We start from the raw sequence: 27796 nt of genomic DNA on the forward strand, positions 1-27796 counted from the left end.
ATCCCTAGCCACAATTCAGCCCAAATCTTCTGCCCCCTGGAGTCCTCCAGCTGCCTTTCAATTACTGAGAGGTGACTCAGTGGCCTCTCTGATGACATCCATTTCATGTCTGGATACAGTATGTGCTGCTCGTACTGGAAACCTGCCTTGGACTGGCTAGAATATTCATAAAAGTTAGGCAGTTAGGCAGGCCATGAGACAATTTGGGGACTTTCCATACACATATTAGGAAGGGTTGATCACAGTGCAAATGAATTTGGATTTGAACTAGTTCAGGCAAAGAAGTATTGATACCACTGAAGGCAAGTTTTCACATTGACTCTGTCATTACAAGCAAAGCTAATAATTTCACGCTTGAGTTCATTATACTTAGTTCACTTCAATATCATAGGAATTTGCAAAACTTTTTTTTTCAAAGTAAATTGTTTGTGTTGGTTCTAAATGGTCACATATGTGTGGATAAATTAGATTTTCCTATTCAATTAGAGTTATTTTCATCTTCTCCAGCAAAACCTCTGGTGCGTGGCTATATTTTGCTGAAGGGATCCACTAATGGTTCCAACAATTCTCCTTTAGGGCATTTAAAATGTACTCTCTGTGTTTTAATATTGTTTTTTCTTGTGATTTTCATTCTTTTTTAATCCCCCATTTTTTTTAAAAAAACTAACATCTCATATTTTCCAGTGGATCCCCTATTTAAACATCTAGAAGATACTGATATTAGCATCATATTCGCCAAATTTGAGATTGATAATGTAAATATGATTTCCAGTAGGCATACATGTATTGTTCAGCCCTGTCACTCAGCATTTTGTGTCATTAGAGAGAGAGGCTGGTGACATTTTGTGTCTTGTTAGAAATGTCCCTACCAGATTTTCTCACCACTGGTATTTCAGATTGAGAGCTCCATCTTCTCACATAGGCTGCCTACCCAGACTAGCTATTTGTTACTGTTTTTCTGTCGTAAGTGTAGAGTGGAGTTTTCCAGCTGCTACTTGACATGTGGTGTTGTAGTAGGTGGGCTGTAGAGGCAGATATGAGAATCCAGATGGCTCCTGTTAAGCCAGACATTAAAGAGTTGCAAACACGTAAAACAATGCCACACTTCTCACTCGTTTGTGTCTGGAAAATTTAGTGATTTTTTTCCACCATAGAATATAGCTTAAGGTAACATGTAATTAAGTACATGAATAACTATGTTTACAATTTCTCAGTTTTAATTCCTAATACAGTAAACATCAATAAAGTTCATATGAACAGAAGCTATTTGGGGTCCTCAATAATTTTTCAGAATGTAAGGTCCTGAGACCAAAACAGTCAAGAAGTGCTGTTGTACATCATCTATGGCAAGCCCTGTATTCTGTGCTAGGCTATATAGCCAGCCAACGCTGACCTTATCATCATGGGAGACACATGCCATATTTCTCTTACCTAATACTCTTCCCTCCACCCCGATGGCCTTTCTTTGCCCTTCCTTGTCTTCCTTTGCCAGCCTGCTCCAGGAAGCCCTTCCTAACTCCTCCCTCCTCAGGATATTTAGGTGTCCCTCCTCTGGTCCCACATTGCACTCAACACATGGCACGTAATTGGCTATTAGTGGGTCTGACTCCCTCACAAGACGGTGCGATCCTTGATGTGGGGTCATGTCAGCATCACTTTTGTGACCCCAGTGCCTGACACAGTGCCTCTCACAGAATAATCGCTCAATAAGTCTTTGCTGAACAAATGTTCTTATGTTGTTGCAATTAAAGCATAGTGTCCTTTTCAATGGCATGTAAAACTATGCCTGGTGCTATTGTATATATTTGCTTATTTATATTCTTAAGACACAAATCTCTGTTTGTTTTGATTGTTTTCCCCCAGCAGATGTTTTCTTTCTACTCATGCATTAAAGACTTATTTGGTCAACAAATGAAATCCCGGAGCCCACAGAGTATTTTTAAAATTCAAGGCAACTGCCAGCAGAGGGCACTCTTGAAAGTAGATGGCGTTAGACATCCTCTACGCTGCTGCTTATGTTTCACCTGGAATTTAAAAAGAAGATTTCCCAACAGCTTATAAAAGGTAAATAAAAAGACATGCTATATTTAATCACAGAATAAATTAAACTGAGTATTTTTTTTAAAATAGACTTTAAAATCCTCATAAGTACCTAGAGAAAAAAAGACTGCATTTTCAAAACAAAGAAAAACAAAACTAAAAAGCACTCACATTGATTCTTTGTTAAAGCATGACTCACCTCTCTGCCCACCAAAGTGCTTTGTCTTTTTTTTTTTACATGTTTTTATTCAAGGTAGGTATTTGCCATCCATTTGGAAAAAGGCTGACAGAAAAATGGTGTTCTACATTTTTGAAGGACCATTTAGTACAGTGGGAAATACAGGAACTTCATCTTTTGTTGTGCGCACCGGCCAAACCCAGCACCCAGCACCAGATGAATCCTTAGTTGGGAAGAAACTACCTTTGAAAACAATAAGTAAGGTAGAGCTAGATGGCCTTCAAAAGCTAAAGCACATTTTCAATTCAAACAACATTCAGCAGTGACATTTTCAGTATTGCCATACTTTTTTTTTTAATATTTAAATTTATTTCTTTATACAGCAGGTTCTTATTAGTTATCCATTTTATACGTATTAGTGTATATATGTCAATCCCAATCTAGTATTGCCATACTTTTAAAAACAGATATAATATGTTCCATGGTTAAGGGAAAAAACCTTGCCACTCAGCTCACGTGGAACAGAGGAAATGGAATGAACTAGAATTTAGGAAACCACAATTCCAGTTCCAGCTCTGCCAGAAATTTCTCAGTGAATTTAGGTAAGTCTTTATTGGTACCTTGGTTTCCCCATTTTAAATTTATATTTATCTAAACTTTTTTTTTAACCTCTTTATTGGAGTATAATTGCTTTACAATGTTGTGTTAGTTTCTGCTGTATAACAAAGTGAATCAGCTATACGTATACATATATCCCATATCCCTTCCCTCTTGCATCTTCCTCCCACCCTCCCTATCCCACCCCACTAGGTGGTCACACAGCACCGAGCTGATCTCCCTGTGCGATGCAGCTGCTTCCCACTAGCTATCTATTTTACATTTGGTATCTAAATTCTCTTACTCCATGAAAATACTTGAAGCAGCTTATAAGGTAAAAATACAGTGAAATAGAGATATAGAAATAGGAGCTTATAGCCAAGGAAAAGAACAAAAATATGCCAAATAGAAAAATCAGTTGTGGTTAACTTCTGGTTTGGCTGAGTCCCCTGGCAGTTGAGGAAAAAAGTAAAAAAACATGATTAGTGATTTGGCATTTCTGTCACTGTTTCTGAGGCATTCCAGTTTCTTAGGGTTGATGGTCTTTCCCTAAGACTGAATTCTAAAAGAAAATCCCTCCATGTGACTTAATGGAAAATCTCCTCAATTGTTTTAAAGCAAATACAATAGGAACTCTTACATAGCTATTTATTTAGTCAATTTCAATGAAAACTGAGGACATGGTTTTAAACCTCAGTGTATCCATATGTTCACTCAATGAAAGTTAATAGTGCTTACCTTACTGCCTGCCTCAAAGGACTATTTAAAAAATAAAGCTAAAGAAGGAGATTTTTTTTTTAAGTCATGAGTTTGTTAACCTGAAACAAATAGGCTGCCAGATATTTCTCCAGCAATGATGGGTTTATTCGGGATCAGCAGAGAATTGCAATTCAGGGTCTGCGGCTATGGTGATCCACATGCAAGTCCCAGTATGGCAGGGAAAGGAGAATACTTTTACAGAGAGGAAAAGGAAACTTGGGAGGACTTTTTAGTAAACAACGAGTCCAGTGGCTTTCCACTGGTTGAGTCCTTGTGGGGAAGAAAAAGAGGCTGTCTTCTTTTTGGGCTCTACTATCGCCCCAGGGCACAAGAGCGCCCTCTTCTGGTCTCCCAACTCTATTTGATTGAGGTTTCTGTTCATTCATTTTTTACAAGTTAAATGTTAGATATTGTTAAATGTATCCCTCTAGGTATAGTAATAATAAGATGATCAGCTTTCTGTTCTTTTATTGATGCCAAGAGGGAAAATATCAGGGGCCATTATAGGTAAGGTACATAGGGAAATGATTAAAGGTTATACAAGACACTTAACTGGTTACCTCTGGGGAGTGAAGATAAGGGTCCTAGGGAAAGATCTTTTTGTCTACCTTGCTTCCCTCTGAAATTTTTGAATTTTTTATAATGACTATGCATTATTTAATATTTAAAAAGCATAAAAGAAAAGGCAATCTGCTCATAAATAATATCTATACAATCTAGAGTATGCAAAATAATGCCAAATATCTATATTTCCTTTTAGTGGTGATTTAGTTCATCTCTTTGCAAGTCATCTCTTGCAAGAAACAGATACTCATTCAAGCTAGCTTAAGTAAAAAAGGGAGGTTTATTATAAGGATACAACCAGAAATCTTCTGTACATCCAAGATAAAAAATGAAAGAAAGCCTGCTCTCACGGAGCTTGGTACAGAAAATTCAAGGAGCCAGTCTTCTTCCTCTGTCTCTCAGTGTATCTAATTTCTTCTTCTTTCTTCTTATCTTTCTAAATAACTAACTTCTCTCAGCAGATAGGCTTTCTTGGCTTGCTTTATGAATCCATCATAACTTTGTATGATCAAAAGTGACCATCAATTCTGGATAGGGTTAAAGCACCGACTACTGACTTTCTAAAATGTTTATGCCTCTTAAGCCAGCACTTGTCAAATGTTAATCTGCATTGGAACCACCTGAGGATCTTGTTACAACACAGATCCTAATTCAGTAGGTCTATGTGGGTCCTGAGAACCCTAGGTGATCCCCTGATGCTGCTGGTAGGCAGACCACACTCTGAGTAGCAAGGCCTACTAAAAATAGCAAGTGCACATTTCTGAGAGAAGGAATCTGATTGGTGGCTAGCCAGCCAATGCTTTGGGTTGGATGCAATCACCTGGCCTGGGGTAACTATATGACATGTCCGCTTAGCATGAGCTATGGATGGAAGTAGAGCCTCGGAGAAAGTGGGGAGGCACCTCAAAACACAGACATTTTACTCTTGTCTGCATCTAAACTTGCCACAAACATGACCCAGCTACATACAATAGAAAAACCCTCTCTCCCTGTTCCCAGTAGGTAGCAATCTAAATAAAGTCAGGTCCAAAGGTAACTCTGGTTTCTTCAGAGCTCACAACTTCATGATGAACATTCTTCCTTCAGGTTTGTTGCTGTCGGTTCCAGCTGTGGTTTCTCACCATTTTGAACTGATGGCATGATCAGTGGTTCCCAAACTTGAGATTCTGATTCAGTGAATCCGATGTGGGACCTGGGCATCAGGATTTTGAACAAGCTTCACGGGTCATTCTGATGCATCATTGCACTCTGGTATGAGACCACTAAACTGAGAAAAAAAAAAGTCCTTTCCAGTGGAGTGGAGGGTGGGGGAGTGGAGGATAGTGTCCCTAACATTAAAATGCATGGGTAACCATATGTTACATCAGTGGTTTTCAAACTTTAGCATGTATTAGAATCCTTTGGAAGGCTTGTTAAAACACAGACTCTTGCCCAGATTGCTGGCTCCCAAGTTTCTGATTCAGTAGGTCTGGGACTAAGCCCAATAATTTATATTTTTTACAAGGTCCCAGGTGACACTGTTGCTGCTGAGGCTGCACACATTGTGAGGGCCTCTGTGTTATATGATACCACTACTGATGATCACCTACCTCACAATCCTATGAGTATAGGATTGGTGGCAAGAGTGCATGAAAAAATTTACAGAATAACTTAGAGCTATAAAAATGTCCCTTAGTTGTCAGTGAATAACAGAGGAATGGATAGAAGATGGTTTCCATTCAGCTACTGGCTAATTTTTAAGGACCTAAGATAGAAAGGCTAAAGCTCACAGATGCATTATATTCTCCCTGCACATGAGGTGTATCAGTCAGAGTCCTGGCACGTGAGAGATAGCACACTTAAACTGGTTCATTTGAGAAGCATTTAACAAAGTGACTCTATGCAAAGATGTGGGTAGGGTTTAAGGAAACCAACAAGAGACAGGGCAGTACTCTGGGGCTGGTAGCAACAGGGAGCTGTTATCTAGCCCTAGAAACACAAAGGAAGGAAGTAATCCCCCATTCTAAGAGAGGGTGGCTGTGTGAAGAAAGCCTGGCATCCACTGTGTCTTTTTTTGTGTGTGTGTGGTACGTGGGCCTCTCACTGTTGTGGCCTCTCCCGTTGCGGAACACAGGCTCCGGACACGCAGGCTCAGCGGCCATGGCTCACGGGCCCAGCCGCTCCGCGGCATGTGGGATCTTCCCAGACCGGGGCACGAACCTACGCCCCCTACCTCGGCAGGCGGACTCTCAACCACTGCGCCACCAGGGAAGCCCTCCACTGTGTCTTTTGGTGGACCATCAGAGAAGGAACCAGGGAAGTAAATTCCCAAAACGTCATTCTTCTTCGGCCCTCCGTTCGCCTGCCCGTGCCTTCCCTGTTCTGAACTGGAAATGAGGGAGCCCATTCACGCAGTCCATATCAGTCAGACTCTGTGGGCCCCCAGCAGGATAGAGAAGGGTAGAGAATGGATCTGCAAATAGAAGACACCCAACACACAGGTTCTGTAGACTGAACCCCACATCTAGTGCTTTTGTAGCCCAGGGTTTAGTAGCAGATATAAAAAGGAGAGGTAGATGTTTTCCATGTCAGTTTCACACAGGCAGATTTTAGCTCTTTATGCTCTCTGAAGTAACTATACTTAAAAAAATAGTAGAAGTGATATTTAATTTAGGATGGCACTTAGCAGAAGTAATAGGTGTAGCTGTATTATGACATCTAGCCCTAGTGGTTACCCTGGCTCAAAATTTGTAAGCACAGTAACTAACAAAAAATACACTACTAGCCTTTCCTTTTAAGTATGAGTTTTAGGAGCAAATGATTTTTCCTGCCTACTTCAGAGAAATAGCTTTGGCTTGTAGTAGGCAACAAAAGGACCTCATAAACTGTAATTCCAACATTCATAGGGATGAAGACTTCACTTAAACTGTCAGTTTACTGGTCAGTCAAGAAAGAGAATTGTGCTTCTCTTCTATGGCCAATGAGGACTGTTCAGGCACAGAAGGGACACAAGGATGGTACATTCAGCAAAATATTGGGTCTTAAAATACCCTCTTCTCCTGTGGTCTCTCATTGATTCATTCATTCATTTAATAACTGCTGTTTCATCCCTCCTAAATGCCTGGCCCAGTTCCAACCTCTAGGGATCACTGGTAAACAAAGCACCTCCAGGCTCTCGAGGAACTTGCAATCCTGTGACGGAAATGCAAAAGTTAATGATATTCATCTAATTGTGAAAATAACTAAACATGTTCATAATAATCCATGGTTTACCAAAGCAGTTTTTTTACAGATGTTATCTTACTTAAGCCTCATTCAACTTGGGAAGTAATTTTAATTGTCCTGATTTTACAGGTAAATAACTGAGACTCTGAAAAGATGGGTACCGACCAGCGATTGGCGGAGATGGAACTGAATCCCAAGTCGTAGGACATACACCTCTGTGCTGGGCATTGCTCTGTAATTGCCATCTTTGTTTAAAAGCCAAATACACAGGAAAGGTAAAGTGTCAAGACAATTCCAAAATATAAGTCAACTTTAAGCGTGACAGGAATAGAGCACCTTGAGAGAACACAGAAAAGAAATAAGTATGTAATGAAAGTTGGCCTGGAAAAGAGGAAAACAGCATAAAAATAGAAGATGAAGGTCACCAACAGGCAACAGTCTCTGCGTTATAACTTCACTCAGCTCTGGCCCTGTTACCTACACAGTCTCCATGACTGCTGCCCCCAAGGTTCATTTCCAGTCTTGAGTCTATAACCAGGTCAATTATAATTAAGCTGAATTACTTGTCTAGCTTTGCTGAGAGGGAGTGGGATACCAGGTTAATGTGATAAGCAATGTTCTATCTGTCCTTGTGGTCAGCATTTGTTCTTTTCCTTGGGGCCATAATGAGTTTGTGCCCCAAACAGCACATGAAGTTCTATGTAGCCAATTAAAATGCCCTGTAAGTAGTCCCAACAGCATGTTTTGTTTTGTTTTTTTCCCAGTTTCCAAATTGGCATGGCCTAAAAGGGAGAGTTTTGAAAACAAGTGGGAACACTTTGTTGTCCATCAATGGAGACGTGCTCTATTTCCTCCATGGCTTACCTTACCAAGTTTGGTACATGAGACACCCAGTGAAGATTCAGGATGTATCAAAATCAAAGCACATGATAGAGGAACATGGAACATACTAAGTATTAACATCATGGTCTGGTTTGATTTTCAAGACTTTACTAAAAGTTGTGGATACATTTTGGTGATTTTAAAAGAACACTGAACATACCTTAAAAAATACTACATTCAAGCTACTCTGATTCATCTTCCATCTACAAACTATTTTCTATTTTACCTAAAGTACGAAGTGCAGAATAATTATTTTTTGGAACAATGCTATATAAACCTGAGGGAAACACTAATAATAGATACGATGTGCTGAATGCTTACGTATGTGATAAGCACATTGCAATATTTTTCCCTAACAATCTGCGATATCTTGTGCCTTGGGGATGAGGAAATTGAGAGGTTAATTAGCTTATCCAAGATCACATAGCTACAAAGTGGCTGAGATCAGGGACTTGAATCCAGATCAATTTAACTCTAAATCTGTGCTCTTTCATCACATCACTCTACCCCAAGGAGGTGAGTTTTCTTTTCTTCTTTTTTTTTTTTTGTGGTACGCGGGCCTCTCACTGTTGTGGCCTCTCCCGTTGTGGAGCACAGGCTCCGGATGCGCAGGCTCAGCGGCCATGGCTCACGGGCCCAGCCGCCCCGCGGCATGTGGGATCTTCCCGGACCGGGGCACAAACCCGCGTCCCCTGCATCGGCAGGCAGACTCTCAACCACTGCGCCACCAGGGCAGCCCTGGGAGGTGAGTTTTCTGATCCCAAGCTCTGACTTTAAAGTCTTAAGAGCTGCATTGATTGTTTTGGACAGTGGGGGAGATCCTGTTAGAACAACTCGTGATGGTTAATTTTATGTGTCAACTTGACTGGGCCACGAGGTGCCCAGATATTTGGTCCAACATTACTCTGAGTGTGTTTGTGAGGGTGTTCTTGGATGATATTAACATTTGAATTGGGAGACTGAGTAAAGCAGATTGCCCTCCCTAATGCGGGTAGGCCTCATCTAAACAATTGAAGGCCTGAATAGAACCAAAAGGCTGACTGCCTGTGAATAAAAAGGAACTTCTGTCTGCCTGACTGTCTTTGGGCTGGAACATTGGTCTTCTCTGCTTTTGAACTTGGACTTGGACTAGAACTTACTCCATTGGCTTTCCTGGTTCTCAGGCCTTTGAAATTGAACTAGAAATATACCACCACCTCTCCTGGGTCTCAGCTTGCAGACTGTAGATCTTGGGAGGCCTCAGCATCCATAATGACATGAGCCCATTCCTTATTATAAATATCTGAATATATATATATATACATATAAATATATATATATACATATATATATGTATGTATATATTCAGTTGACCCTTGAACAACACAAATTTGGACTGTGCAGGTCCACTTATAAGATACGTGGAGTTTTTTCAATAAATATAGTGCCTGTGTTTTCATTTTACAGATCTTTACATTAACAAAGTGTGGAGGAAAATTTGTGTTCGATTAGAGAGAACAATATGTGGAATCAACAGAACTAAGGTTTGAGTCCTGATTTTATTCAAACTGTTTCAGCTTCCTGTCGTTGGGTGTCACTGATCAATTCCTTGTTTTTGAGGAAGAGATAGCAGTACACAGATTTTTGATCGGGAGGGGCGGGGGTTGGCACTCCTAATTGCCCCGCATTGTTCAAGGGTCAGCTGCATATATGTGTTTGTGTGTGTGTGTGTGTGTGTGTGTGCGTGCGTGCATATATGCATATATATCTCCTATCTCCTATTGGTTTTGTTTCTCTGGAGGACTCAAACTAATACACAGTTCTTCTCATCATATATTCTGAGGTCAGCCAGTTGGCCAGCTGTTATTTAAGTTTCATTTGGCCCATCTCCAAGCCTCTGATACATTCATCTCTGGTAATATTCTGGAAATTCCCACTACACTTCCCTGATGGCAAAATCCACACCCACTTACCCTTGATGTTACTGAGATTTTCAGGAGATAAAAGTGACTCACCATCCAAAAAGAACTAAAACCTTCTATTTTTTCAATTAAGTTTGTAAACATAAAATTTATTTTTTAAAAGGTCAAGTTCTTTGGTTCAAAGTAGAAATCTATTTTATATTGAAGTTTGCATATTCAGTTCAACATTCTTTTTTCTTTGGCTGCATTGGGTCTTTGTTGCTGTGTGCGGGCTTTCTCTAGTTGCGGCGAGCGGGGGCTACTCTTCATTGCGGTGCACGGGCTTCTCACTGCAGTGGCTTCTCTTGTTGCGGAGCTTGTGCTCTAGGCACACAGGCTTCAGTAGTTGTGGCACGCGGGCTCAGTAGTTGTGGCTCGCAGGCTCTAGAGTGCAGGCTCAGTGGCCATGGCTCACGGGCTTAGTTGCTCCGCTGTATATGGGATCTTCCTGGACCAGGGCTTGAACCCGTGTCCCCTGTACTGGCAGGTGGATTCTCAACCACTGTTCCACCAGGGAAAGCCCCTCAACATTCTTAATTGATAAAATATACTGCCTAAACTACTTCAAGTATATCTCAAGCCATATGAAACTCATCTTTGGGTCAGAAAGGGGGACATTAAAAACTTGAAATGCATAAAACTCAAAATGGATAATTCACCCAATTTCTAAGACCACATTTTGAATTAGATAGTATAATCAACTGTGCCATACCTAAGAGAGTTTTCCAACCAGTCGCCTAAAGTGTATTGAGGAGTCTGTGAAACAAACCAGTTGAATAGGATGTTGCCCTGGGCAGGAGCATCCTGACCCACCTGGGAAAATGTTGGCTGCCTATCTGCCACCAACGGGCCCTGGCCTCGGCTCTCTGACCTATTTGACATTCAGGGGATTTTCTGTGACTGCCCTATCTCTGTGGCTGTAAGAGTAAATGTGCACACAAAGGAGAGCAAATTCATTTCCAGGATATTAATGAGATCAGACCCAAGGACAAGTGAGAAAGAATCCTATTTTTAAAAGCTCAAAAAATTGTTCATGAGTGAAATACAAGCTGAATCTGCAAGTCACTGGCTACATTCAAATATCCCAACAAGGGGAGGTGTTTCTGCGCATTATGATGTATTCCCCCAAGCTCATTTTGTAAATATAGATTAAAAATGTGTACCTATTTGCCTGCTACATCATTAACTCATTTATTTATTATTCATTTATTCAATACACATCCATTAGGTATCTTCCATTTTTGAGCCATTATGCTGGGTACTATAAGAGGTTTTAAGATAAATAATAGAAGCGTAGGGGGAAGACAATTAGCCAAATAACTGAAATGCAAAACAGCTTTATATGTATAGGCGTATGAGGGAGAACAAATGGTTATCAGGATTCAAAACAGGCTAAAATTTAAACAACGTACTGCATGAAGTAAATTAAGATATACTATATGAAAGATGAAGAATGTGATTTTAGCATTGAAGGTTGGCAGACACTTCAGCAAAGGGCCACTATGAGCACACATGTGTAAGTGGGAAAGTTCACTGACCAGCACAGTTGGTTGATGGGAAAAGCATGGACAATTGGAATGGGATGATGGACCCAGCCCTGATCAAAGGAGAAACCAGAGAAGCATATAGGAATTAAAGGTTAAATTTGACCAGAAAGAAATTGCCCTGTGCATACCATGGCCAGTATGACACGGTGGAGCAGGTGCTGCCATGTCTGTGAGTCAGAAAAATCTCAACTCTGGGCTCTTCCTTGTCTTCTGGGGGCTCCTTTCCCCTCTTTGGGTCTCAGTGTCAATATATGTGAAATGGGAGTACTACTCTGCCTACTTCACAGAGTCCTTATGAGGATTAGACAATGCAGGTGATTACTGATTTCCAGTGTAGAGTGGAAGATCACTTGGTTAGCACTATGCTACTCAATTTTTGAGAGCTCAGAACACTAATTCATTTTTAATGTAAAAACATCCCTCAAAATTCTGCTTGGGGGCTTCCCTGGTGGCACAGTGGTTGAGAATCTGCCTGCCAATGGAGGGGACATGGGTTTGAGCCCTGGTCTGGGAAGATCCCACAGGCCGCGGAGCAGCTAGGCCTGTGAGCCACAACTACTGAGCCTGCGCGTCTGGAGCCTGTGCTCCGCAACAAGAGAGGCCGCGATAGTGAGAGGCCCGTGCACCATGATGAAGAGTGGCCCTCGCTTGCCACAACTAGAGAAAGCCCTCGCACAGAAACGAAGACCCAACACAGCAAAAATAAATAAATAAATTAATAAACTCCTACCCCCAACATCTTCTTTAAAAAAAAAAAAATTCTGCTTAAACAATATAACTACTAGATGTAGAGCAAAAACAATCTAATCATATTATAGCAATGATGATAAAATTTACTTTGATTTTTTAAATAACCCTCTTGATATGGATACTATTATCACCCCTAATTCAGAGGAAACTGAAAATTAAAGAGAGTAAATCAGTTGCCTACAGTCAATGGACTAGAAAATGGCAGAGTTGAGTCTACAAACTCAAGCAGTCAGTCATGAGCCCACACCAAGCTACACTACTTTCACGTAAAGCAAGAAAGACACAAACTTGCACATGGTTTTAATAAAAAGTATATAACTTCAGTGTCTATTGCCCAAAGGAGTATTAGCCCAAAGAGACCTAATATTCAATTCTCTCCTTTATTAAAAAAAGTACACAAAAGAACCTTATTTAATGTTAATACTATAACTCAATGAATTGGAATTAAATGAGATACTACTTTAGTTAACATAGCAGATCCTTTAAAAATCATTTGCATATATTTTTCTGATTTTAAATTGACAGGCTCATCATAGAAAATTGAAAAAATATTGAAAAGTATAAAGAAGGCCATAAAAATAACACACAATCCCATTATTAACATTTTCTTTTGTTTTTTTTGGCCATGCCGCACGGCTTGTGGGATCTTAGTTCCCCAACCAGGGATTGAACCTGAGCTCTCTGCAGCAAAAGCATGAAGTCCTACCCACTGGACCGCCAGGGAATTCCCTAACATTTTGTTAAATGTCTTTTCAGCCTTTTTTAAATCCAAAGATAATATTTTTAGGCTTTTCTGTCCCTAGTGAAATATAGATACTTTGTTAAAATTTAAAAATATTTGCATCTGAAGATCTAGGTTCCTTAGCAACAAAATTTTCACTCACTGCTAGCTTTTTCCTTTATTATATATAGTTATATGTATATGTAAAATATAACATGTATAACATATAAATTACACCTATGTTTAATTTACACACAAAGTGTACACATCTTAAGAGTCTAGATCAGTTAATTTTTACATACACCCATGTAACCACCACCCATGTCAAAATATAAAACACTTCCAACATTCCAGGAGGCTCACTTTTGTCACCTCCCTGTCAATTCTGTCCCCCAACCTGGGATAACTATTGTTCTCATCTCTCAACCTTCCCAGCTTGGCTTGAATGACTATCCTTGATCAACCAGTCAAAATTTTACAGTCTGTCTCTTACTTATTATATAACATCTTATAAACATCTGACAATGCAAAGCAACTAGGTGGCAAAATGAAACTGCAATTCTTGCAAAAGCAGAATTTCATGACATTGATAAAAGTGAAGTTGGAGAACTGTTCCAATCTCATGTATATTCACGTATCAAGAGACTAGGTAAAAACTGAAGAATAAAAGAAGAGAAAATGGGTAAGGATGATGACACAATAAATGATTCCAAAAGGTACTGGCTTAAATACCAAAGAATTTTAAAAAATCTCTTTGGAAGATTGATTAAAATCCTTGATTTTTAAAAATTCTTAATTTTAAATTATTTTGTAAAAATGATCCCCTTTGATAGTGTTGCACAGGGTAACACGAACTAAAGGATATTGCATTGTGCCATTCTACAATTTTGTCCAAGAAAATATGCCTTCTCTCTCCATGCCAAATCAGCTCCCTAACATTCTTTGGACTAAGAATTTGTGCATTGTTGCAATTAATCATAAATTCTGTTAACTTTAAGATAACTATTTTTATTATATACTTTGAAATTTGCTCCTTATTATAAGAAAGTTAATTCACTTTGACCCCTTTGCTGCTACCATTTATCCTTGGATGACAAGTGTTTCTTGTAACTCTGGTCTCTGTGATGAAGTTTAGAGATGTAATTTATTTATTGCATCCACACTGTCCTCACTTGGCCAACAGAATAGAAGCATAGAGCAGATAAGTGATCTGCAAGGGCCACAGTGATGGTGTTTCCATCCATGTCTGTCTGACTCCAGAGTCTATTCTCTTTAGGTCAGAATTCCTCCCAGGACCTCAAAAGTGGAGGCAGCCGGAAACCCAGGGTGATTCCTTTTACTTTCCAATCCTCAGTCCTTTGAATGAGAAAATGATGTCTGTATTCTTACTCTTATTACTAATACCCATGCTTTATGACTGCAAGGGCAAACCACCTCCACACACATCTCATTTGGTCCTTACTACCACCCAAGAGGTGGCGGAGAAACAGGCGAGCAGGAAGCTGAATGACTGCCCCCAGGACCCCCAGCTCACAAGCAGCAGTGCTGTAACTGGAATGAACACCTTTAGACTTAGAGAAGAGCAGTACTCTTTTCTCTTTACAACTGTCTCCTGGCATGAAAAGAGGTCTGGGAAAGCTAGAAAAGAAGTTCACTGACCAAGTTAACATCTAAGCAACCTTCTATTGTGACATTTTCCAGGTGAACAACCATGCTGTCTCCCCCTAAGGGCAGTGCCTGCAACCCCAGCAAGAGGGCTTTGAAGTCACAATTCTCACCTTGGAGGCTCAAGAAGTTTCTAGCATTTGAATTCTGTACAAGTAAGAAAACCAACAAAAGGACCCCTCAGGATCTCTGTCCCACCCAGTGCACTATCCAGGGGAGCCCACGGAGGGCAGTGACCCAACACAGATCCTGTGAAAATCAACCCTCGAGTCGTTTTCTTTCAAACAGCTTTAACAGTTTTACTTTCTATTTCTTGAACTAACTTCTCAATTTCCATTCTTGTCAGGGAAAGGCTGAAGACCACAGCAGCAACACACCAGGATTTATAAATCCTGTTTAGCCCTTATTTCCCATAGAACTCTCAGCTCTTCAGACCTATAAGATTTATTCTAAAAAGCCTTGATCAACGTACACTCCCGCCCCTCTGGATATAACTGGTAATAACATAAAAAGCAACAGGGTCAAATTTGGGGACCCAACATTGCAGGGCGGGGAAAAAGCACAAAACCAACCGTTTGGTACTGCACAGCCTATGAGAGGAAGCAGCAGCTTGAAATAGAAACAAACACATTTTGAAATAAAAACAAAAACATACACATTCTGAGCTCATCTACATCTAAAGCTAGTTTTAAAAAGTTATTATTCCTTTTTCCTTCTCTATCATGTTTATCAGGATTTTCTCTCTATCTAGGGAAAGGTAGGGAAAGGTTTTCTTTTCTTTTCTTTTTTAGATTAGTAAAGCTTTTGCTCAGTTTTCCAGTTGAAAAAGAACATGAACTTTCATATCATCTTGGAGTTCTTATCTAAGAACTCCACCCAGTCCTTGGCAAATTCCAGATTAACTTCCGCTAGTTCTAGTTAATCAGTTAAGCCGTGTGTTAGCTACTCAGGGGAGCAGTTTCTAGATGACTGAAACTGCTTAGCTGAATTCAAATGTCTTCATGTCCGCTGAACTGGCACACACATTCTCTACCTGAGGAATAAAGTGTAAGGGTCAAAGTGAATTAACTCTCTTATAATAAGGAGCAAATTTCAAAGTATATAATAAAAATAATTATCTTAAAGTTAACAGAATTTATGATTAATTGCAACAATGCACAAGTTCTTAGTCCAAAGAATGTTAGGGAGCTGATTTGGCATGGAGAGAGAAGACACATTTTCTTGGACAAAATTGTAGAATGGCACAATGCAAGATCCTTTAGTTCGTGTTACTCTGTGCAACATTATCAAAGGGGATCATTTCTCCAAAATAATTTAAAATTAAGAATTTTTAAAAATCAAGGGTTTTAATCAATCTTCCAAAGATATTTTTTAAATTCTTTGGTATTTAAGCCAGTATGTTTTGGAATCATTTATTGTGTCATTATCCTTACCACAAGATAGACAAGACATTTCAACAGCTTTCAGGATATATATGTGCAAACTATATATATTCATTTGATATATATGAATATAGACAATATGCAACATCTATCTGTCTATCTATCTATCGTCTATATTGATAGCTAGTTGTTAAAGTAATAATAATTCTTTACCTCTGGAGAACTCAAAGTGTAATTACAGCTATTATTCTGTCTGCATTGTCTTTGGGAGGGAGGGAGGGAAGGCGGGAACGAGAGAGGAAAGAGGGAGGGAGAAATCAAAACTGAGATTCCCCCTCAGAACACCAATGTGTCCTGAGGACCAGCCCGGCCCACCAGCCGGCCTCGGTGTACCCAGCCTGGGAAAGGACAGTTACGCATGGAGCCGCCCTCTGACTGGCTCCCAAGACCAAGGCAGGAGCCTGAGGCCGAGGGCGGCTCCCGCTGTGGTCGGATGCCCAGGACTCAGGGCAGTTGTATCCCCTTAACCACATTTAAAACATCATACTACAAAAAAAAAAAAGTTGAGCAGCTCTGGAGAAGGGACCCTAGGGAGGCGGTATATGGTTCCCTGGCTCCTTCCTCCAGGGCTTTTCTAGGCTTTGGTGGCTGCCACGTCCCCATTCACATAGTTGGGTTCCCCGCCGTGTTCGTCTGGGCTTCCTACAGGGGAGGAAGGTGCCTCCCTCGGGACTGGCTCCACGACTCTCACTGTTGGATGTAAGCTGAGTTCCGATAATCCTCAGAGCCCTCGTTCCCTTGGGGAATTTCGCCTAGTTTGAACAAACAGGAACACCTGCCTGTTAGACTTTGACGCTTGTGGGAAAACTTCCAAAGCACATACACACTGGTCTTGATTGCCTTAAGTGGCTTAGAGTGGATTTGCCTGGGTTGAGTTCTGGAGTCTCCAGAATTTTAAGGAGAAACAATAAATTATTTCTTGGTCTTTGCTGTGTTTACAACAAAGCCAGCATGACAGTCACATCCTCAGGGACATGTGGAGGAAGCTTTTTTAGGACTCTGAAGCTCTGCTTCTACTCCAGCACACATCACCATACACACATTATGGCTCAGAACTGTGTCTTCAAGGGGCCTAAAATTGCTGGGCAGGAAAGGGAACAAAACAGCCTATCTCTGGCCTCTGGACCTCTGCCCATCTTTCTACCTGCCACCCTAAACTAGGAGAGGCAAAAGCGTTAAGGAAAGTTCACCAGTGGAGATCCCAGTGTTAAAGAAAATCCACTGGGATATTTTGGACTGAACTGACGTTTCCTTTCCTTTCATACAATTGTATGGCTGGAAGTCCAAGAGTCTCAGAGAAGCCTTACCAAAGGTGAGTGTGAGAGAGGCAGCTGGACCCAGGAAAGGTATTGACTAACTCTTCCCTCATCCTATCCTAGCAAATGCAAAAAAACAAATTAAATCTTCTTTTAACTGAATGCCTCACCTGTCAATATTTAGCTTATCCTGCTTTTAGAAAGAAAAAAAAGTCACAATAATAAGGATCTGGCATCGGGCTCTGTGTAAAAGCTGATGTCCTTAAACCCCAAGGGTCTCTCCAAAGAATTATCATTATTTCAAAGAAAAAAAATGCATTGGGGAAAATAAACATACATACTTGTATATTTAATTTGTAAGAAGAATACGTTTTCCTCCTCTTTTCTTTAGGAAATGACTCCACTGATTCTTTATAATGTTTCTTCTTACAGTAAACACATTAAAGGATATTTTTCTTATGCTCAGACCTAAATCCTTTTCCTGTGTTTTCTTTTTTTCTCTCTTCTTCCTTTCTCCACTCTCCTTTTCTGATCTCTACTCTCTTTGATTTTCTTCTGTTTCTGAAGATAAAATCAGGAAAAGAGAAGAAGGAAAAAATTTAGGCGTGTATTTACCACACTGGCAAGACTTCCATACGTATTTGTACTGGAGTAAACAAAGAGATGAGCCTGAGTATACCTAGATTAGCTGGCAAAATTTGCCTTAAATGTTCTCAGTTTAGCCTGAGAAGGACCAGTGTACTATAGTTCCATATCCCAGAAGTAAATAAATGCCTGTAACACTATCTCATGAATCCACTCACACGTTTTTTGAGCTTAAATAAAATAAGGTGCTTTCATGAGATACTTTTTTCATAGCTTGTGTCTGGGTGTTCATGTGGAAGAGTGACTGTAGGTATGTGTTTGAATGTGTAGGTGTTTATTCATGTCAAGTGTTCTTGCCAGATTTTGAGCTGATGCCTTATTTCCTCGAGTTAGCCCAGTTATAAATATGTTTCTTTTTGCTTAGCTTTCACTTTTGCTTACGCTTACCTCAGATGAACTGTAGAGGCTTTTGGTTTCTTAGAAAATAAGCTTGGAGTTTCTCTTCTATTAGCCTCTGCTGATTTACATTTGTTCAGTTCCACAGATCTTGATGAATTACGGTTCTGGAATCAAGAGCTAAATCTGAGGCATTCTGTCATACAGCAACAGGTTCTAGAGCTTTATCCATTCTGTAAGTTTTCAGCATTCAACCTGGCAGTGGAAAACTATAGCCCTGTACCCTGGTTGGAGAAGAACAATTCCCCTTCCCCTTACCCCACGTTCCACGTCATGGAATGGTTTTTACAGTGGGGGTAATTGTCATCTTTGTCAATAAAAAGAACCCAAAAAGATGTGTTAGGAGCTGAAGAATCAGACTTCTCCAGGTCTCCATCTTATGTCCAACCACATCTCCCTTTATTTGCTTTCCCTGACTTTAGTTTGGTGCAAAGAATCCAGCTTTTTAACTCTGCAAAGCTCAAGTCTATCCATCATTCAACCATATTGGATTTATGGTCATAGGCAAAATGTATCTTTCTTAGAAAAGCTGTATTTCCTTCTTCTCTGCCTTTCAGGGAGGCCACACTTGATAGAAACTTCTCACTTGTATGATTTTACTAAAGTTTTCAGGACGTAGTCAACACATCCTAACATCCTGATATTGTCCCATCAAGCCCCCCAAAATCAAGGCTTGGTACCAGGCTGTGCTATGATTTTATTTTTAAAAAACAGGTGGGGAGAAAATATTTGCAAAAGGTATATCTGATAAAAGATTGTTATCCAAATTTTATAAAGAACTCTTAAAACCCAACATAAGAAAACAAACAACCTGTTTGGAAAATGGGCAAAGGACCTGAACAGACACCTCATCAAAGAAGATATATGGATACCAAATAAGCATATGAAAAGATGTTTAATGTCATGTCATTAGGAAATTGAAAATTAAAATAACAATGAGATACCACTACACACTTATTAGAATGACCAAAATCCAAAATACTGAAAGCACCACAGGTTGAGGAGGATGTGGAGCAACAGGAACTCTCATTCATTGCTGGTGGGAATACAAAGTGGTGCAGTCATTTTGGAAGTCAGCTTGGCAATTCCTCACAATACTAAACATACTCTTACCATGTGATCCAGCAATTCCACTACTTGTTATTTACCCAAGTGAACTGAAAATGTATGTCCACAAAAATCCTGCACACAGCTGTTCATAGCAGCTTTATTCATAATTGCCAGAAGTTGAAAGCCACCAAGGTGTCCTTCAGTAGGTGAACGAATAAACTGTGGTATATCCAGACAATGGAATATTTCAGCACTAAAAGGAATGAGATCTCAAGCCATGAAAAAACATAGAGGAAACTTAAATGCATATAACTAAGTGAAAGAAGTCAATCTGAAAAGGCTACATACTGTATGATTCCAAATATTATGACATCCTGGAAGAGGCAAAGCTACAGAGACAGTTCGGTGGTTGCCAAGGGTTAGAGAGGAGGGAGGGATGAATAGGCAGAGCACAGAGGATTTTTAGGGCAGTGAAAGTACTTTGTTTGATGCTATAATGGTGTGCACACATCATTATACATTTGTCAAAACCCACACAATGTCCAACACCAAGTTTACATATACCCTAATGTAAACTATGGACTTTGGGTGATAAGGATGTGTCAGTGTAGGTTTGTCAATTGTAGCAAATGTACCATTATGGTGTGGGATATTGATAGTGGTGGAATTTGTGTATGTATGGGAGTAGGGGGTATATGGGAACTCTTTCCACTTTCTTTTTCTGGCCTTTGAGTCGTACAGAAACCCAACTTAAACTGGCTTATTCAAAAATGAGAATGTATCAAGTATATAACTGAAAAGTGCTGGGATGAGACTGGATTCAGGTTTAACTAAATCCAAGTGGTTAAAAGATAACAGTCAGATTCCCCTCACCTCCCCCCCTGCCACCCAGTCCAGTGAGGGCTGGCTCTCTCCATGTGGTGGCCATATGGACACTGGCACCTCTGGACTCATGTTACACTGGTTAATCCATAGTTAGAAGAAACAATGCTCCTTTCTCAGTAAAATTTAATCTGCTATCTCATTGGAAAGCTACTTGCTGAAACAACTTTAGTCCACTCTTTCCAAAAGTGTGTATGCATGTCACTAGTGCTCTATGAGATGATTCAGTGGTAAGCAATCATCTTTCTTAACTTCAAGAATTACATTAATTTTCATGTATATAAAAAATAACTAGTACAACAAAATTTCTTTTATGCTTTGGGTGAAGCTGAAATATTATAGAAAGGAAGGTAGTAAGCCACTTTTCATGGCTAGGATGAGTGTCAAGTAAGATGTTCAGGCATGTTCATGAACATTTCAAACCGTTGGTAATCTGAATCACTCAACAAGTCTTCATCTTTTCCATGAAGGCAAAGTGCTGCACAGGCAGAAAAATCTAGGCACGTTGTATATTGAGGGGAAAAGTTTAGGATAATTTAAGTCAAGGATTCTGGAAAGATCCTTATGATCCATGCAATTATTCATCAGACAACTTTTGAAATGAAGTCAATAGGCCACAAATATTTAGTATTTGATGGTGTCACATTCCATATTACAGTTGATAAATGAAAGATTTACTTCTGTGGAATGTCATAATATCATGTATGACCTAGGGGAGTTTGAATTAATGAGGTATGTCGGCCCATAAGTGTACCTTTGAAAAGTTTTACCCCACTTGAGAATAGTGTCATTTTAGTGTAAAGCAAGATTAATTACGTGATTGACTCACCCACAGTTAAGTTCCTTATCAACAAACATTACATAACTAATTTTTGTTCCTTCTGATTTATTTTCATGCAGTTTGATTTCCGAGATAAAGCAAGCTTCCTTCTTAAGTTTAATTTGGATTCTATTCTAGGAACAAACACAAGCTGTTTCTTTTTACATTTTCTTTTAAGGTATCACTTTTGTTTCTCTGTTGTTTCACTATGAGAAATAACCCAAGGAGGAAGAAGGCTGTTATAATATGTTCGTATTTCTATATGTGAGTGAGTTCTTAAAAATTCCTTCAGGTAAGTAGAGTATGTAGTTAAAATGTAATTTCATGAATTTACAATAATAAAAGTTTATAAGGATTCATCTACCACAAAAATACAAAATAAGCTTTCATTGCTCTATATAAATGATTATTCTACATGATGACCAATATACCAAACCTAAATTGTCTATATCCTTCCTATGGTCATTGTTTCTTTTTATTCGTTTTGTCACGAAAGAACTCATTGAACCCATACCCACAATCAGGGCAAAACAAATCTGAGGATACATCTAAACAATGGTCAAAACAGAAACAGGAAAGAAGTGAAAATTAAAAAGAAGCACTTGTAAACTAAGGAATGGAAGGAAATAGATATTTACTAAGCACTTTATTACACGTTATTTATATAGTACTCACATGTGGAATATTATTTCTGTATATATACACATATATATATATACATATTTTTTAAGAGGTTAAATAATTTTCTCCAGTTCATCTGGCTTGTAAGTGGTATTTTGTTTGACTCCAAAGACGTTGCTTTACCATTCAGCCTCAGGAGGAAAATCTCACAGGCAAAATTAATGTAACTTATTTAAAACTCTTTGGAATTTCTTTTGTGCATTCTAATATTTCCTGCCACATTAGAAGGTGATTTCTCTAATAAAATAGATTGGAGGCCAGAAAAAACACTATTTGGCTAACCTGCTTCTTGAGCACAGCAAGGGTGAAAGGTCTTGCTCAATAGTAGGAGAGGCAGACACCTGAGAACCCATAAGGATCACTCAAAGCATGGGGGAAGCAGCTCAGAAAACTGTAAAGGCCTTGCAAATACCATTATCCATGTACAATTTGCTCTTGCCCAAGTACCCTCTAAGCAACAAGTAGTGAAACCCCACGTTTCCAGTGTGGGGGAGGGGAGGGGACATTCTGAGGCCTTCTGTCTTAAGTGGAGAGTAGAAAGCAACTACCAGTTGAAATTCTACGGTGAAGCCAGGCCCACACGGACAGGCCATAGTAACAAGGAGTAGCCAGTGAACCAGGAAACAAAGAGGGACTGTTTAAAACGTAGGTGTGGCCTTATTGCCAGTCATAGGAGCCACACAGATCTACCACGCTCTGCTATTGTGATAATAACAGTAACAGTAATATATATTTTTTAAATGTACTTATTTTATTTTTGGCTGCATTGGGTCTACGTTGCTCTGCATGGACTTTCTCTAGTTGTGGGGAGCGGCAGCTACTCTTTGTTGTGTGTGCGGGCTTCTCATTGCAATGGCTTCCCTTGTTGCGGAACACGGGCTCTAGGTGTGTGGGCTTCAGTAGTTGTGGCACACGGGCTTAGTTGCTCCACGGCACGTGGGATCTTCCCAGACCAGGGCTCGGACCCATGTCCCCTGCATTGGCAGGCGGGTTCTTAACCACTGCGCCACCACAGAAGTCCCAACAGTAACAGTAATATTAATAATACTTTATCATAGGTGCTATAGATATATTATTTCTTATTCTCAAAACAGCACTGCAAGGTTGGCATTAGCATTTTGCTGTGAGGTACAATAAAGTTCAGAAATGCAAACCCACCCAGCAAGGGTGGAGCTGGAGCCCTCCCAGGTCCTGGGCTACTTGATTTCTCCAAGTTCCTGCTTGTTACACAGTCATACCAAGCAGAACACATGTGTTAAACGTGTAGCCTTTCACTTAGTACATGCTAGGGCACTCAATAAATTTTAGCTCTCTTCTTGCCTGTGACTTGCCTGTTGGAAAGAAACTTCTGATCTTGTTTCATCTTTGGGTCTGATTGTTGGCTGTCTTTATTAAGCATCCTATTGCTGCTACAAATTTAATGTCTTTAAACAACACAAATTTATTATCTTACATTTCTGGAGGTCAGAAGTTCAAAATCAATCTCACTGGCCTAAAATCAAGATGGTGGCAGGACCGGTTCTTTCTTGAGGCTACAGGAGGGAATATGTTGCCTTTTCCAACAGCCAGAGGCTACCTGCATTCCTTGACTTGTGGCCTCTTATCACATCTCCTTTTCCTCTCTGTGCCTGTCATCACATCTTCACAACTCTCACCCTTTTGCCTCTCTCTTGTTAAACCTGTGATTGCAGTGGACCCACCTGTATAATCCAGGAGTGTCTCCTTAACTCAAGATCCTTAATTTAACCCCACAGCAAAGTCCCTTTTACCGTGTAAAGTAACATAGTCACAGTTTCTGGGGATTAGGGCACGAACATCTTTGAGGGGCCATTATTCAGGCTATCACACCATGTGGGTGACCACTGGGTGGTCAGGCTGTGCTACAGGATAGAGTGTAACATGAGTGGGGCCCAGGCTAAAGGGCAGGCATGTCACCCAGGGAAGAAACAAGTACATGATTTGAGGTCACTGAGAACAAACAACGCACACACCAAGCTCAAGTGGCACAGCATTTATTCATAGCAAGAGGAGAGAAAGCGTGCATAAGATCCAGCTCCTTGCAGAGGTTGGGCCCCCAGGGCCAGCTGATCCACTTAACTACCAATTCAGGTAGCGTGGTTGCACGTACTCTATTTTGTGCTGCAGTCAAACGACCCAGACTCCAGCCCCACACCTGTGGGCTCTGACTTACAGAAAGCTGGGAGTGTGCCTGAGGGCACTGACACATGCACACAGTCCGGTCATGTGCATGCACACGGTCGTGCACAGTCTTAAGCAAAACAAAGGAGCACACTGTGAGTCTGAAACAAGGAAAGCTATTCCCACACAAGGCGATAAACCCGGCACAGGTGTGTGGGTTCTAGGGAAAGCCCATTCTTTTTTCACTGTCACGGCCTCTCCCGCCGCGGAGCACAGGCTCCAGACGCGCAGGCTCAGCGGCCATGGCTCACGGGCCCAGCCGCTCCACGGTATGTGGGATCTTCCCGGACCGGGGCACGAACCCGCGTCCCCTGCATCGGCAGGAGGACTCTCAACCACGGCGCCACCAGGTAAGCCCGGAAAGCCCATTCTTATGTGGCTGAAAGACTGCATGCTTGAGACTGCCTTTCCCAACACTTTTTTTAATCCCCTTCACTGGGAGCTGGTTTGGGAACTGCAACCGGGAAGTATAGGAAGAGGAGAGGACAAGATGGTGGGGTAGGAAGACTCTGAGCTCGCCTGCTCCCACGGGAACACCCAAATCACAACTATTTACAGAGCAACTATGGATGAGAATAACCTGAAGACTAGCAGAAAAGATCTACAACTAAAGATATAAAGAAGGAGCCACAATAAGATGGTAGGAGGAGCAAAGGCACAATGTAGTCAAGACTCACACCCCCAGGTAGGTGACCCGCAAACAGGAGGATAATCACAATTGTAAATGTCCTCCCGAAGGAGCCAGGGGTCCGAGCCCCACATTGGGCTCCCCAGCCCGGGGGTCCTGCACGGGGAAGACGAGCCCGCAGAACACCTGGCTTTGAAGGCCAGGAGGGCGTACTTTCAGGAGGGCCAGAGGGCTGCAGGAAACAGAGACTTCACTCTGAAAAGGAGCTCACATGCTCTGAGACCCAGGGCAGAAGCAGTCATTTGAAAGGAGCCTGGGGCTTCCCTGGTGGCGCAGTGGTTGGGAGTCCGCCTGCCGGTGCAGGGCACACGGGTTTGTGCCCTGGTCCGGGAAGATCCCACATGCCGCGGAGCGGCTGGGCCCGTGAGCCATGGCTACTGAGCCTGCACGTCCGGAGCCTGTGCTCCGCAACGGGAGAGGCCACAACAGTGAGAGACCCGCATACCGCAAAAATAAATAAATAAATAAATAAAAATGGAGCCTGGTCAGACCCACCTGCTGATCTTGGAGAGCCTCCTGGAGAGGCAGGGGGTAATTAAAACTCACCCTGGGGACACAGATGCTGGCAGCAGCCTTTTGCGGAGCTCGGAACTCATTCTACCGTAAGGACACAGGTGCTGGCTGGCACCGTTTTGGAGTCCTTCCTCCAGCTTTTTAGCAGCTGGGACCCGTCCCCATCCACCAGCTGGTCTGCACCAGTTCTGGGAAGCCCCCAGGCCAAGCAGCCAGCAGGCTGTCAGCTGCCATAGGTTCCTGTGAGCCCACCTACGGACCCCGCCTTGCCCACCACTGAGCCAACACTAGCCACAGACTAGCCTCACCCACCAGCAGGTGGGCAACAGCCCCAGGACCCACCCGGGGCCCTGCCTACCTGGGGGTGCCATTCACAGAGCACACATTATAGATCTGTATATTTATTACATCAATTTTCCAACAGATAGAAGTAAAATGTCTTGAGAAAAGATTTCTTTTATTAATCTGCACAATGGTGTAGCGCTGGCAAGCGCTGGTCCTGCTCTGCCCTGAGAAGAAGAAAAAGCAACTCTGGGGCTGGGGGGAAGGGGAAAGAAAGGCTTATCACAAAGAAGGCTGGTTCTCATGAAGAGTTCCTTAACCACCTGCTCAAGGAACTCAGCTTAAGGATGTTTAAAAGAACAGTTATCACTTGAAGATACCAAGTAGACTAGCAAGTTAAGTCACCCCCTTATTCTGAAATTTTGACTTGATGGTCTTAATTTTCACAACATTTTACAATTTGTTTTAGTCTTGGGAGATTTGGAGCAATTCCTATGAAAATCCAGCTGAAGTCATTGCCGGATGAGAAACAGTGACGAGGTAAAGTCTTTTTTTAAAAAATAGATTTATTTATTTTATTTTTGGCTGTGTTGGGTCTTTGTTGCTGCGCGCGGGCTTTCTCTAGTTGCGGCGAGGGGGTGGCTACTCTTCGTTGCGGCGTGCGGGCTTCTCATTGCAGTGGCTTCTCTTGTTGCAGAGCACGGGCTCTAGGCGTGTGGGCTTCAGTAGTTGCGGCATGCGGGCTCTAGAGCACAGGCTCAGTAGTTGTGGCGCACGGGCTTAGCTGCTCCGTGGCATGTGGGATCTTCCCGGACCAGGGCTCGAACCCGTTTCCCCTGCATTGGCAGGTGGGTTCTTAACCACTGCGCCACCAGGGAAGCCCCAAGGTAAAGTCTTGCTTGTGTTTTTTGCTTCCTTTCCACCCTCCAGGGCTGCCTTAGCTGGGCTCAAATCCTGAACCATATTCAGGAAAAAGTTCTGTTATCTACAGGAGGGAAAAAAATGGCTGCCCATCCATTTAACCTCTATATTACTCTGCCTCATGTGTGTTCTGTAAGATCTGTAAAAAGAATGGTGTCCAGCTTGCATCTCTGGAGTAAAACTACTTACTGTGGACATACCCAGTGCACAAATTACACGGGGAACTATAGTCAATATCTTGAAATAACGTATAATGGAAAAGAAGCTGAAAAAGAATACATATGTTCACTTTGTTGTACATTTGAAACTAACACAATATTGTAAGTTAACTACACTTCAGTAAAAAAAATTTTTAAAATGGAGCCCTACCTATGCTCATCTATGCTGGATGATTATGGTCACCAATATGTGAAATATTTTAAAATTTGGTATAGATAAACAGAAATAATCTCAAACTGTAGTTTTCCTTCAATAGATCTTGAAACATCTAAGGAAAATCATGGAATGGAATCATGCCTTTTTTGCCTATATGGATTGATGGTGTGTGTGTGTGTGTGTGTGTGTGTGTGTGTGTGTGTGTGTGTGTGTGTTTGTGTGTGTAGTTGGGGGAGATGAAACTTACTACCAAATACCCAAGATCTCATTGAGGACCTCAAGGAAAAAATCTCAGTGGATACCTCCTCAAGTAATTGTAAAATCCTTCTGGAAAATGGCCCCCAAGACTGTCCTCTGGTCTCCACCCCACCCTACACTTGACAGGAGTATAAGTCTGCTCAGTTAGGCTTCTCTCTTCCTCTGCTCCCCAAGTCCCCTAGACCCTCTCTGCTCTGAATCCTCAGGAGCCTCCCAGTAAACCATCCCCTGAGACTCTGTGATCCCATACATCAGGTTGCATCAGAATAAGGTTAAGCCTTCAAGGCATTATCTCTAAAATCTTGAAACAGTTAGGAAGATCCACTCTGGAAATAATGGACTCAGTATCTGGGACATTTGATCTTCACAGCTGGAAACTGGAAAGAGTCAACGTGAAGTAGCTCTATCCTCAGAGTAAGCCTAGATTGCAAAAGGCAGAGGATAGAGCAATGGCTTGTATCAAAGAATCTGAATCTAGCAAGCAGCATTGATCCTGAGATTTGAATAAGTATAACTGGAAGCAACTTGGCCTTTACATGTG

At 41.2% G+C, this 27796-nt stretch overlaps 1 protein-coding gene across 8 annotated transcripts in view; it reads left to right on the top strand.

Moving 5' to 3' along the window:
* Positions 1-27796, top strand: part of NCEH1 (neutral cholesterol ester hydrolase 1) — a 101185-nt gene that overhangs the window by 64302 nt on the left and 9087 nt on the right. For 3 of the 8 annotated variants that reach the window (XR_016393073.1, XR_016393079.1, XR_016393078.1), the window contains one exon: positions 1-27796. This exon is cut by the window's right edge and continues 9087 nt beyond it. The gene's annotated coding sequence lies outside the window, so the exon portion shown is untranslated. The other 5 variants (XR_016393075.1, XR_016393080.1, XR_016393076.1 and 2 more) reach the window with 4 other exon arrangements.

This window comes from Delphinapterus leucas, chromosome 4 (genome assembly GCF_059928025.1).
Source record: "Delphinapterus leucas isolate spDelLeu-1000000601 "Yukka" chromosome 4, BTC_Dleu_Yukka2, whole genome shotgun sequence".
Lineage (NCBI taxonomy): Eukaryota > Metazoa > Chordata > Mammalia > Artiodactyla > Monodontidae > Delphinapterus > Delphinapterus leucas.